Source organism: Emydura macquarii, unplaced genomic scaffold (genome assembly GCF_026122565.2).
Source record: "Emydura macquarii macquarii isolate MOO-44397 ecotype Brisbane River unplaced genomic scaffold, CSIRO-AGI_Emac_v2 contig_1253, whole genome shotgun sequence".
Lineage (NCBI taxonomy): Eukaryota > Metazoa > Chordata > Testudines > Chelidae > Emydura > Emydura macquarii.
Window position 1 is genome coordinate 73,872,996 of NW_027131390.1, and position 12,046 is coordinate 73,885,041.

General features: G+C 38.9%; 1 pseudogene; it reads left to right on the forward strand.

Annotated features, from left to right (window-relative positions):
* Positions 1–12,046, forward strand: part of LOC137152986 (dynein beta chain, ciliary-like) — a 201,167-nt pseudogene that overhangs the window by 23,429 nt on the left and 165,692 nt on the right.

The window sequence follows — 12,046 nt, forward strand, 5'->3', positions numbered from 1 at the left end:
GAAAATTCCATTTTTCAATCAATTCTACATTGAGGTATAAAAAGAGAACAAGAACTTGAAAGAACGAAGGTAGACCTGATCCTCTTCTTTCCCTGAGGAAACAATATTGTTTTCTTTGGGAAATGCTGGTCCTTCATTCCTGCTAACTTCCTTTCTTTCCTATTTTCCTTCCCTTCCCTCCCCCCAGTATTCTCAATTGTCTAATCTTCAGGCTCTGTTTAAGAGATTCCAAGGGGAAACCAAGCAAGGTCCTACCCTCATTTGCCTCCTGTGCTTTCATACCTGCCTCAGCAAGATCAATCACATTGAAATCTCTCAGGATTTTAGTTAAATATGTGCAGTTTAAAAAAAAAAAAAAAAAAGGAAAGGTTGAATTTTATATTTTTCCACAGTTTTTGTTTTTCACAGCAAATGGTTAATTTTTGTGTTTTCACTGAAATCCCTGCTGGCTGAGAAAATAATACAGCCTTATTTATTAGTAACTGTAGGTCAGTCAGCTACAGTGTCAGCTTTCCCATGCTGCTCAACTAGTGATTTTGACCTTGATATGAATGGATCACTCACTCAAGTGATGAGAGTTAATTTAGTCTTCATAATAGCCCAGAGTTCAACCTTTTCAGAGCAGAGATTGTTTCAGTGAGGCCAAATTATATGCAATCATTTAGTAATATGAACAGTGAACCACTGCTGTGTCTTTGGATACAGTCCACCGAAATAATTTTCTTAATAATAGTAGGGATTATAAGGATCTCAACTTGGTACTAGACATTGTAAAGTGTGAGAGTTGTATTCACATGTGAAGAAAGTGCTGAAGGAAAGCTAAATTGAAGAAATGTGGTTTTTGGTTAGTTCTGGAAGTAGTTAGTTCTGTGCTCATTCCTCTCCTGGTGGGATGGGGTGTCAAGGTGTAGGTCAAGCTCCTGTGAAAGTTCTGTGTCTCATATTCATGAGCCACTCTATAGCTTCATTGTAAATCAGAGGAATGTAGCTGCTTTTGGATATCATGGAGGAAGAAATAATCTCTCGGGTACCTACGGCTAATCCCACAGAGGTTTTGAATATCAGGACAGACGTAAATCTTTGGACTTGTAAGTCTACGGGAAGGTTTTACAGGGTAAGTAGCTATATTCCTAAACCTCAAGCCTGGAAGTCACAAATGGACAGTTATAGCCAGGACTGTGTCCAGTATGATGGGATGCGATCTTCTGGCCAGTGGGGCATTGTGTCTGTTTTGGCCACATGTCTTGCTTTTTGCTGGAAAATAGGTGTAAAAAAATATCCAGAAAAAGACAGATATTTAGAACATGATAAATAACACATCTAGCATGTTAAGGAAAACCAGCATTCTGCCTAAACGAAATGTTTTTTGAGGCATTTAGAAGAAACTGTGTGCAACAGTCCAGCAAGAAATCATGGAAGCTGTAGCAGCATATGAAGACAAGCCATGAAATCAGTGGGTGTTTGATTATCCTGCCTAAGTGGCTTTGAGGGACTGTCAGAACTGGTGGACTGCTGATGTTGGAATTGCTTTTGAGCTTCTTGAAGAGGGAGTTTGAAACTGCTCTGAAAGATTGCAGTCATAGACAGATGTGTGAAAGTGCTATGCAAGTGTAGAAGGTAAGATTTAGTACTAGTAGTAATTTAGCACCATCAACATAGTATCTGAAGGTTTTACAAGGTTTAGGTTGAAACTTTCAATGGTAGTAAGAGAGACACAAAACCATGCTCCCCTACCTGCAACTTTCTTAGGCAACAAGAAAAGCAGGATTAGGTCCTGGTCCTATAATGAGCCCTGTGTGGGTAGACCCTTGCACCTGCACAAACTCTCCTTGACTTCGGTGGGATTTTGCATGGGCGCAAGGGTCTGCCTTTGCAGACCTTGTTACAGGATTGGGGCCTCAGTACATTAGGAAGCCTGGGCCAAAGAGGTCTGTGTTTAATCATGTTTCCATAGAAAGCAAGTTTGAAAGATGGTATTACAGAACTTAAAAAGCTCTTCCCTCAGCCAACATAATGTTTGCAATGCCTCAATTTTTATATTTCATAGAAAATATATTGTATTAAGATCCCGACTTCCCAGTTTGTGCTTAGGTTTATACGTGCAGACAATAGGCCCAAATGCTGGGCTGCTCCCAAAGTATATTCTGTTGCGCTCAGGAGAGGGAGAGTGCAAAGGTGCCTTTTAGCCCCCTTATGATCTGATGATAGGCATCCTGCTGCTGATCTGATTCCTTGGAATAAATTAGAGCAGATTGAAGACTACTCTAATCTATGCCATCTGCTGATAGCCCCCAGGGGTTACAAAAGCCAGCGATTTTTGGGGAATAGGGATGTCTGAGGCATGTCTTCTGTCCCCAGACCACATCCCTTACACCAGCAGCCAGGATGGGGAGTGGCACAGGAGGTGTGGTGGATCTACTCAACCCTAGGATTCTCTTATACAAGGTGAATCCTCCATGGCCAGATCAACCTGCTTTTCACCATTCCTCTGGCACAAAGCAGACTTAATGTCCTAGAGAATCAGAGCAAAACATGTAACTTTTTTATGGCGGCTGTGAAAAAAATAATTCATATTAATTTCCAAAATAGTAGTAATAATACTATACATGTGCTATGTGTTAGATGTTAAACACCTAATAACTTAATCACAGAGTACACTGATGATGTAGTAATTCAAATGAAACTGCAAACCAGCATTTATTCATTTTGAAATGAAGTAATGAAGTAATGCTCTAGCTTACAAAGTGTATTTTTGTTGCTAAGGAAGCAAATTAAAATGGTAAGAAAACAATATCATTATTAGTTGGCAAAAAAAAGTTATTTGCTTTGATTAAAAACACTAATAAATGTGTCTGGGTACCATAACTACACCATTTAGCACTTGTCATATAATAGGTTTTCTTTCCCCCCACAGCGTAATATCTCCATTGAAATATAATTATTTTGCAGATTGCTCATCTGAATGCCCTTACAAACATGCTGTTAGGGAACTCACCCCGGTGATCGTCAGAGCATCATGACAATGTGTACAATTGATATATGTGCTAGGGATGTTGTATCCAATCTTACAGCACAGAAGGTAATTTGTGTGGAGAAATTACCCTAATGCATTTTAAAAGCATAAAATACAAAATACTTCCATTTGTTGAAAAGGTACTCTGGGTGCTTATGTATGGCAATGACAGAATATTTTGATTCAATACATTTTTATCCTTTTTTTCCCTCCTTTGGTTAGATAATTATGTTTATCAGTTAAAAATTTCCATTTAAAATATATATAGATATTTTGTCCAAATATTTAAAGATCTCTGTTAAAAATGTACACTGTAATGTGACAGCAGGTTTCCCATTAATCTAGCTCCAATTACTGATCTGTTAGCATTAAAATGTACATTTATTAGATGGCTTGAAAGTTTAAAATGTATGGGAGATAATACAGCAGTTGGGTTTCTGTTTTCAGATTCTATTTCACTTTTGGCCAGTTTGGATCTTAGTGTTTTCCAGTTTCTGTTCTAAGAATAGTGCAAAAAAAAAAAAAAAAAAAAAAAAAAAGTGGGGGGAGGAGAGAAGAGGAAGATAGCTGTTGATTTGGGTCAGGATGAGAAGAAGATGGTTGCTGATCTAGGCCTGGGTTAAAGTCTATGGGAACAAGGAAGGACCACTGTACTAGTAAGAGATTTTTTTTTAAGTTAGCCATTTCTTGTGCTATTTTACTGGAGCAATAACAGTAGAATAAAACTGCAATAATAAGCCTTCGGTCCTGACATAAAATCAGCCAACCTAAAGAAAGCTGCAGTTTTTCAGAATGTATGATTAAGTTGGCTGAATTTTGTCCTGATCTAAGTGGGGTTGAACCTGTTGTAGGTGAGGGCAGAATTTGACCCAGTTTTTGCCTGCCTAGTATGGGTTAGAGCAAAAGGTGCCATGTGGTGGAAAGGCTTCATGGGGCTAAACATACTTTTTATGTGAAATGCTAAGCATGTGGTACAGCTGGACACTTGAGACAGGGGCATGGCACAGGAGGTGTGGTGGGTCTATGCAATTCCAACATTCCCTTATCCAAGATGAATCCTCCAGTGGCCAGATCAATCTCCTTTTCACCACAAAACTTCTCAGTGACATCTATTAAAAGCTATTATAGGGCTTTATCCTGCAAAGTGCTGAGCATTCTGGCCTGGAGTATTCAGCTGCTTGCAGAACTGAGCCCATATTCTCTACAGATGGACCCTTAGGTGGGATACCCCTTTTTAATAACTTCCACCAATGAAAGGTATTATGAGCTGGATACAAAGAGAATCCTCTCCTGTGAATGATACCAGGGGACTGTCAGAAAATGTTTAGCAGCATCCTCTTGGCAGAGCAGCCTGATTTGCTACATGGGCTGAATCTGGATAGTTGTATCCAAGAGGTTTGTGTAGGGGGAGGGAATGCAAAATGTCTAAATCTGCCACGACTTCTAAAGGTTTGCAAATGTAAACAAGCCCTTAGATCACTATATCTGAAAAATTAGATTTCAAATCACACTTGCTGGGCTATGTAATTGTCTCCTTTTTTTTTTTACCTGGGAGGTTTCCAATGGACAAGCATTCACCTGGCTATCACAACTATGGCACAGATGGGATGGGGACCAGGGAGACTGTTTTGTAAACATTTGTGATGCTCAGTTTCAGTATTCTTATGAATATCTTGGGAACATTACCCACCGTGTGATTACTCCTCTTACTGCTAGGCAAGGACAGTGTTTAAAGATCAGAACCAGGGAACTTTAACAAAGAGGTCAGTAGAACCTCACAAGCTATAGAGATTCTGACCTTGTGTATTCTGATTTAATAAAATATGCCCTATCAGACACTGAATATTGTTATACGTGGTTGCCAGTGACATTTGGACCACAGGCAGTACTAAATTTCTTTGAATTTATTAAATTGAATAGGAGTAATTTTAAAAAAATTAGTAAACAAAATCTGTTTTCTTCAAAATTTGCACGACTTCATCCTATTGTACTTCAACAACATGATGACCTGTTCTTTCTGTGTGACAGTCACCCATTGGCAGAGGACTCCTGCCAGGAACCTGTAGCATGGCACTCCCCTGGGACTGCTGGCCTGTCCCACTCCCACCAACACCATTACCACACCCACAACACCACCCCCCCCACACTCCTGGCAGAATACTGATTAAGTTCCAGAATTTTACCTGTCAATTGGAGAACATGGGGAGCAAAATATGGTGACATTTGTTAAATGATTAATCGAAAATGGTGTGCTTAGCCTTAATAATTGTGAGTTGGGTCACTGACATAAAAGTATGATTTTCTGAGAAACCTCAAACCTGTGACCCGGGTAAAGAGTGCAGGATGCTGCCCAAAGTAATGCTCAAGAGTGAAGAAACATTTTTACTGAAAAGAAAAGAACGGATAAAAGACCTTGGTAATTATTTTAGTGAGTCTGTAATGAAAGCTCTTTGTCCAGGACAATGGTCTTTTAGCCTTGTTAACTGGCATTCTGTAAAAATGTGTAAGACCGTTGCTGAACAAAATCCATTCGACTGAACATAATCACTTTGTTGTGGTGCGAGGCATAATAGCAGTTGCAGCGAAAATTTGCAGCAATTTTAAATATTCTTTTCACTGAAATTGTTTATCCACATTGCCAAAGCCTTTAAGGAAGTACTGCTGTTTTGCACATTGTCAGGAGCAGCTGTGTTGGTCTGCTGTGGTTGTCTACCCACTAACTAGGCAGATGGTAGACAGTAGCTGAGGTGTGTCTGCTTCATTCAGGACTAACTTTTCTGGCTTGCAGAAAGCACAGCTGCCACACTATTATGATGATGATGATGATGATCCTTATGTATTTCAGACATGGGAGGCCTTATATAGAGCCTTGTGCTTTGAAGGGGGGGTGATTAGGGTCTTTAGTGCACTGAATAAGCACTTACATAATCAAACTGCCGAGCTGTGGAATCCTGGTTAATTAGAATTTTGGATAGGGATCAGAGCAGGAAGTGTTCTGTAAGAACTGAGCAAGATTGATTACCACAGATAAAAGCATTTTAATGGTAATATATTGAACGATGTACAGTAAAGTCCACTACAACAAATATTAGATACAAATGAGTCTGCTAAAAGAATACATTTATTTTACCTCATTCTATAAATGTCCTTTATTTAGAGTGACTGGTAGTAAATGAAGACCTGGTACAGAAATTAGTGGAGGATTAAAACCACAGATTACCTCACGTAACTAAATTTGGGGGTTGGCAAAACTCAGTCATCCTGTACTTTGCAAAGACAAAACCAGAGCCAAGTCTGGCCATGCATTCATGGCCTATAGAGCATTCATAATACCCCAGTTTCCACTGCTCACTTGTGATAGATTCAGATTAAAATGGTTTCATTTTAATATAATCATTTTCCTCCTGCTCCTCCTGGCGTAGCATGGGAGAGCGGAGGACAGTTGAGCAGGCAGGGGTAATAAGTAGTGATTGGGGCCTGAGGAAGCAATGAGACACTGATGATATGCTTTAATTCCTATTGATCTGAGGTGTTCGTTCATTCTACCTCTAATCAAAACCATTTTCCTTGCTAAGAAACCATTTAATCACTCTAGGAGAAGGGACATGCTGTTGCCAAGAAATTAGAACCCAATTCAAGTCAATGGAAAGACTTGTTCTAACTTCAGTGGGTGTAGGGTTAGGCTGCTTGTGAATGAGTGCAATTGACCAATTTGTGCATTCAAGAGGTATATTTTTTTTAACTTTCTCTGAAAACTCTGTTGGGTACAAAATCATATAAAATTAATATTGGGTCTCCATCATATTAATATCTTAAGCCCTGAGAGTTAGCTTTTCAATTAACATTGGGCTATTGTTAAAAAATTAAATTAAAACTTCTGTGAAGTTTTTACTGATAAGTTCCACCAGTTTCAAATCAATTGGTGGATTCAGTTCAGTTCCTAGTGTGTATGTACTATCACAGAATGTCTGACACCATTAATTGTAGTCTAAATAAAGTCAAGTATTGAATGGACATGGAGTCTGACTTATCCTCTTAGTCTTAAACTAACCCTTCAGGTTAGTTTGAAGTACGTTGCTGCCCCAGGATAGGGTGGGGAATCTTGCACTGCTGGTGCCAATCCTATACCTTTTCTGGGCATGAAGGAGATGATTCCTGTCTCTTAAACTTGCTAAGAGAAAATGTTTTCCCCCAGCAATACAATATGTAAAGAAACAATACCCAACAATTCTTTCAGAAATGTTAGATCTCTCAGGACATTAACAAAAGCATCTTGGAATTGGTATAATAAAATACCATTTTCCTTCATAATTTGTAAGGAATTTCAGGTGACCTTGAATTAGGAAACAGAGGTGGGTGATTTTATTTCTTAAATGCCAGGCAACGTACTCAATGTACGAGACTATATAACCAATACTATCATTCTCCATATGTTGATTTGTAAAATATCAGAACAATAACTTACTTGTACATGATAGAAATAGCTGGTAAGAAAAGACAGGAAAGGCTGGTCACTTAGATTTCATCAAATGGGAAGAGAGAAAAAATGATCAATTATATCTTAGTAGAGCTCTGGGATCAATGGCCCGGAGGAGGGTGTACAAGAACAAACAAAGGAGGGTGCCTCATGGAACTGAAGGAAAAAAAGTAGAGCATTGTGATCAGGAAAGGACAAAAGAAATAGCTTGTTCTTCAGAAGCCGATGGAGGCAGACCTGCAAGCAAAGTACAAGGAGAGAAGGTTTACAGCAATAACAAGAAGTACAGCAGGGTTAGAGAATCATGTGGAGATGGTCACGGAAGAAAGCAAAAGTACTGTAGTGCAACGGGAAAAGGTTTTCTGGAAGCCACAGATATCAGGAAGCACACTAAAGACAATCAAAAAGGTGAAGGAGATGAAGATCAAGGGTGGAGTAGAGTACTAATGAGCTGGAAGAAGATTTAGAGCAAGCAGGAAGACCCACCTGAGTCAGCTAGCATGACAGATGAAAGAACACAGTGTGGTAAATAGAAGTGATTTCTTTAAGATGGTGAACAATATCAGGCTAGGAAGTGAAGAAATCTGCCTGAATTGAGACAAGAAAAAAGATGGGATGTAGCAAAGAAATGACATTGGAAAGTGAAGAAATTGGTGGAAGTTCCCACAAGGGCACCTATACTTGGAAAGAAAAAAAATTCCTGTTCTCCTCATTCTGGTGGACATGATGGTAGACATCACTCCATGGAAAATAAATAGGATGGTTTTGCAAATCTAGAGGGGGAAACAACAAGAATAGATGAAGTCATGGAAATACGTCTAGGCACAGATATATTTCAGAGGTGGTGAAATTGCTTTATAGGGCATCATGTTCATGTTGTCCTTGCAAAGCCATTTTGTTTTCACAATGCTAATTTCATTTTGATTTAATGATTGAGGTTGGATATAGAGATCAGATTAGACCCGCAACATTTTCATTTTGCAAGTTCCTTTGCATCTCGTACAACTCAGTACAGAGTGTTGGGTGCCACGTAGCTGATCCTGATGATTGCTTTTGATTTGTGACTGTTGAAAAGTACCTGAGCAGAAAGAAAAGTGTCAGCATGACTTAGTCTCTCAGTATCCCTGATCTGTTCACCGCAAGACTTGCACGATATAAGAAAGGTGAGCTACTGGTTGCCATCTAGTATGAGACAATCTGGAGAGTCTTCCACTTCCAATAAAGATGTAATGTAGTCAACAACAATATGAAGTTCCATATTTCCTGATTTAATGTTTTCTGATGTTCTAATCATCAATGTGTCTTACCTATTAGTTATTTCTCCAGATCATCTAACCTGTGGTACAGATATTTATTATCCTTAGGCAACTAGAGAAACATGATCCATCTCTCTTCTATCCTGGGTCCAACGCTTAAAGTTGATCAAATGAGGAAGGACCAGCTCTGCTGGCTGTTGTTGCAGGTCTCCACATCATGTGATACAGAAAGGCAGCTTCCAGTGATGACTGGATGTAGTGACAAGAAATGTTTCTGAAGGTGTCAGGTCTTAAAAAGGGCCCATAGCCATCTAAGCAAAAGTGTGTGTTGTGTGCCTGTGCACAGATCGATAGTCTGTGGAGCTGGGGAGGGGGACATCCATGGGGCTTCCCATCCCATTTTCTGTAAATACCATTTTTTAGATCTGACCTGGATAAGAAAATACTAGTGTGAAAGCAAATAAAAATGAGGGAGTCAAAGGATGTTCTCCCCAAATTTTCCTGCATTAAAATGATGTAAATACAAAGAGGTTTTATATAAAACCTCATGTAGTATTTATCAGTTTCCCACCAGAATGTACTTGAAGTGGGATTTTTCTTCTTCTCTCCCCCCTGGAGATGAGGTGGAAGTGCTGGAGAAGGGGACAGATTTTCTGTTGCAGGGCATGTGGTGGTTAGTGCACTCCCCGGTGGAACACTTCTTCCCAATCGGGTGATTCTCCACAGGTACCATTTTCTCCTTCTGATCTGACTTCAGATTATCTTGCCTAGCAGAGCTCTCACAAGACAGGGAGAGTAGGAGGAAGTGGAGGGGAACTATATTGGTCCACCCTCTTACTTACTGAAGTCACTGGTGGGTGTTCAGAGTTTGAAAAAAGACATCAACGCTGAGGGTCAGAGCCACAACTGTGTAGATGGGAATAAATAAGGTCATTGACTTCAGTGGAGCCACAGTGATTTATAGCAGTTGAGGATCATTCTCCAAATAGTTATTTTTGAGGGTATTTTTTCTGGCATCTATGACCATCTCAAAAGTCAAAATAGATCAAAAGACTTGCAAAAAAAAAAAAAAAAAATCACGTTAGTTTTAAAGTGGCCTGGAACTCTTTACTACTTCATCCTATCTCTTACTGAATACATACAGTTTGTGTTCACGCTGATGTGATGCAACAGCGGGGATGTGAAATATCTGCAATGTGAATACCCGCTTGTATGACAAAAATGCCCATGTTAGGGTGGAGCACCTTTATTGCCCAAGAAGTACTTCTGGAAATGACAGTTCAGCATAATGAAAGAGATATTAACCAGTGAGTGATTAATAGCTCAGTGTCTGTAGGTAGGTGCTGAGCACTCTTGCTTTAATCCAGCCAAAACACCGAAGTATGTGCTTATTTTTAGGCATCTGAGTAGTCCCATGGATTTAACAAAAAATAAAAATAAAATACCACACACGAGATACGCCAGACACACCCATGTATCATTTCACTGAGAAAATGGTCAATGTTGGTCTGTTGTCTCATGCCTGCTCTGCGAGTGGCTGGTGTGTTTTTGTTTGGGTTCAGTCTACCAGATAAGGTAGGACAGTTCTTCAGGAAGTCTTCATGTTCCCTGCTGTGTTAGTTTTATTTTTCTTGCACAAACTATTTTTCCTACTGAAGGGTGATTGTACTCAAAGGTGTAAGGCATTCACTGTTCCACACTTTTGTTTCGTCCTTCTTGGTGGCAGCCCTTGCTTTGATCATATTTTGGATGGGTGAAATTTACAGGCACTTTAGGAACCATTAACTACAAGGCTTTCCTGAGAACATATACAGTACCTGGAGTTTCTTCTTATTTTAGCTGCAGCAATATTTCCCAATTAATGATGATCTCTGCCATACTGTAGAAAAAATTCTAAAAAGATACTCTCTGAAACGTTGACTGAATTGTGAGTAATTACTGTCTCTGAAATCCAAGGGAGAATTAATTGCAGATCAATTCTTTCCATGCCTGTGATTGGGATACTGTTAATATTGTTTGTTTAGTGTTTTGCAGTAGTGTCCACAATATGAAATGATAAGGTACAGACAATATAAAATGATGTGGTATGGACAGAAAGGAGGAGAGTGGGATTCTACATACAAGTAAAGTGATCAGGGTGATGATGATCGACACACGACTTGTCAGTTCTGTTCCCCTCCCTCCTTACTTCCCAAAATAAGCAATATACAAAAGGTGGCAGAGAGGGTAACAATCAAAATATATAATAGTTTGTACATAATACCTGTCTATAATTTTATTGTTTCTTCCCTGATTTACACTAATGCAAGTTAAGAAAAGCTTATTCTACATACAAGAAGTCAGTGAACTTAGTGCTTATGAAATGTGCCAGAATGACAGCCCTAAACACTGAAAATGAGAAGCCAGGCTATAGCAATACACATCTCTCCAAGCCCCTGTCTTTTAAGGTGGGAGAGTGGTCCATACTCAATAACCATTAAAGGAATATAACTTCAAAATCACATTCTGGTCTAAAATTTTTGTACCTACTTTTGTTAAAAGTAACAGCTAAGAGATTAATATAAAATTTTTTTTTTTCAGTACTTTTACTCTGTGTATTTAATAACCTTTTATTCTGTTTAGTCATTTTCATTGTTTCCCTTAGATAGTCAATTATGACTTGATCCTGTAAATATTTATGCATATGAGTAACTTGAAGTCAAAGGGAGTAGGCATATGATAGAGCAACTCATGCAGATACATGTCTAGAATTTGATCTTTCATCTGTTTCTCTTAATTTTGATACAACAGCAGTGGAGGGGGAGAGACTTTGTTTTTTTTTGTTTTTTTGTTTTTGTTTTTGTTTTTTAAATAGAAAAAAATAAAATCACTCCTGGAATAAATTGTTTGGGTACCTCAGGGCCAGATATTGTAACAAGTGAGTGATAAACTTCAACTTTAACAAAATGTGGGTTTTATTAATCTTAAGGGGTAAAGGCACTGGTAACAAGATTTTTAACTTTTCACCAACTGGCCTCCTGTAGGAGTAGTGACAGAATTTTACCCATCTGACTAATGTTTGAAATCACTTCATGGTTACAGTCCAGTTCTTAGTGGGAAGCCACATGACAAACAGCATTACGGTTGGCCCTTTTCTTGACATTAACAGAGGCATCAAGGGCTTGATGGCAAACCACCAATTTGAAATAATCAATTAAAAAACTCCAGACGGTTTACTGTTTTTAGATGTTCCCTGAGATCACCTTTCACTGCTTACTTGTGCATGAATGCCAGCTCATTTTTCCATCAGAATGTGGTGAT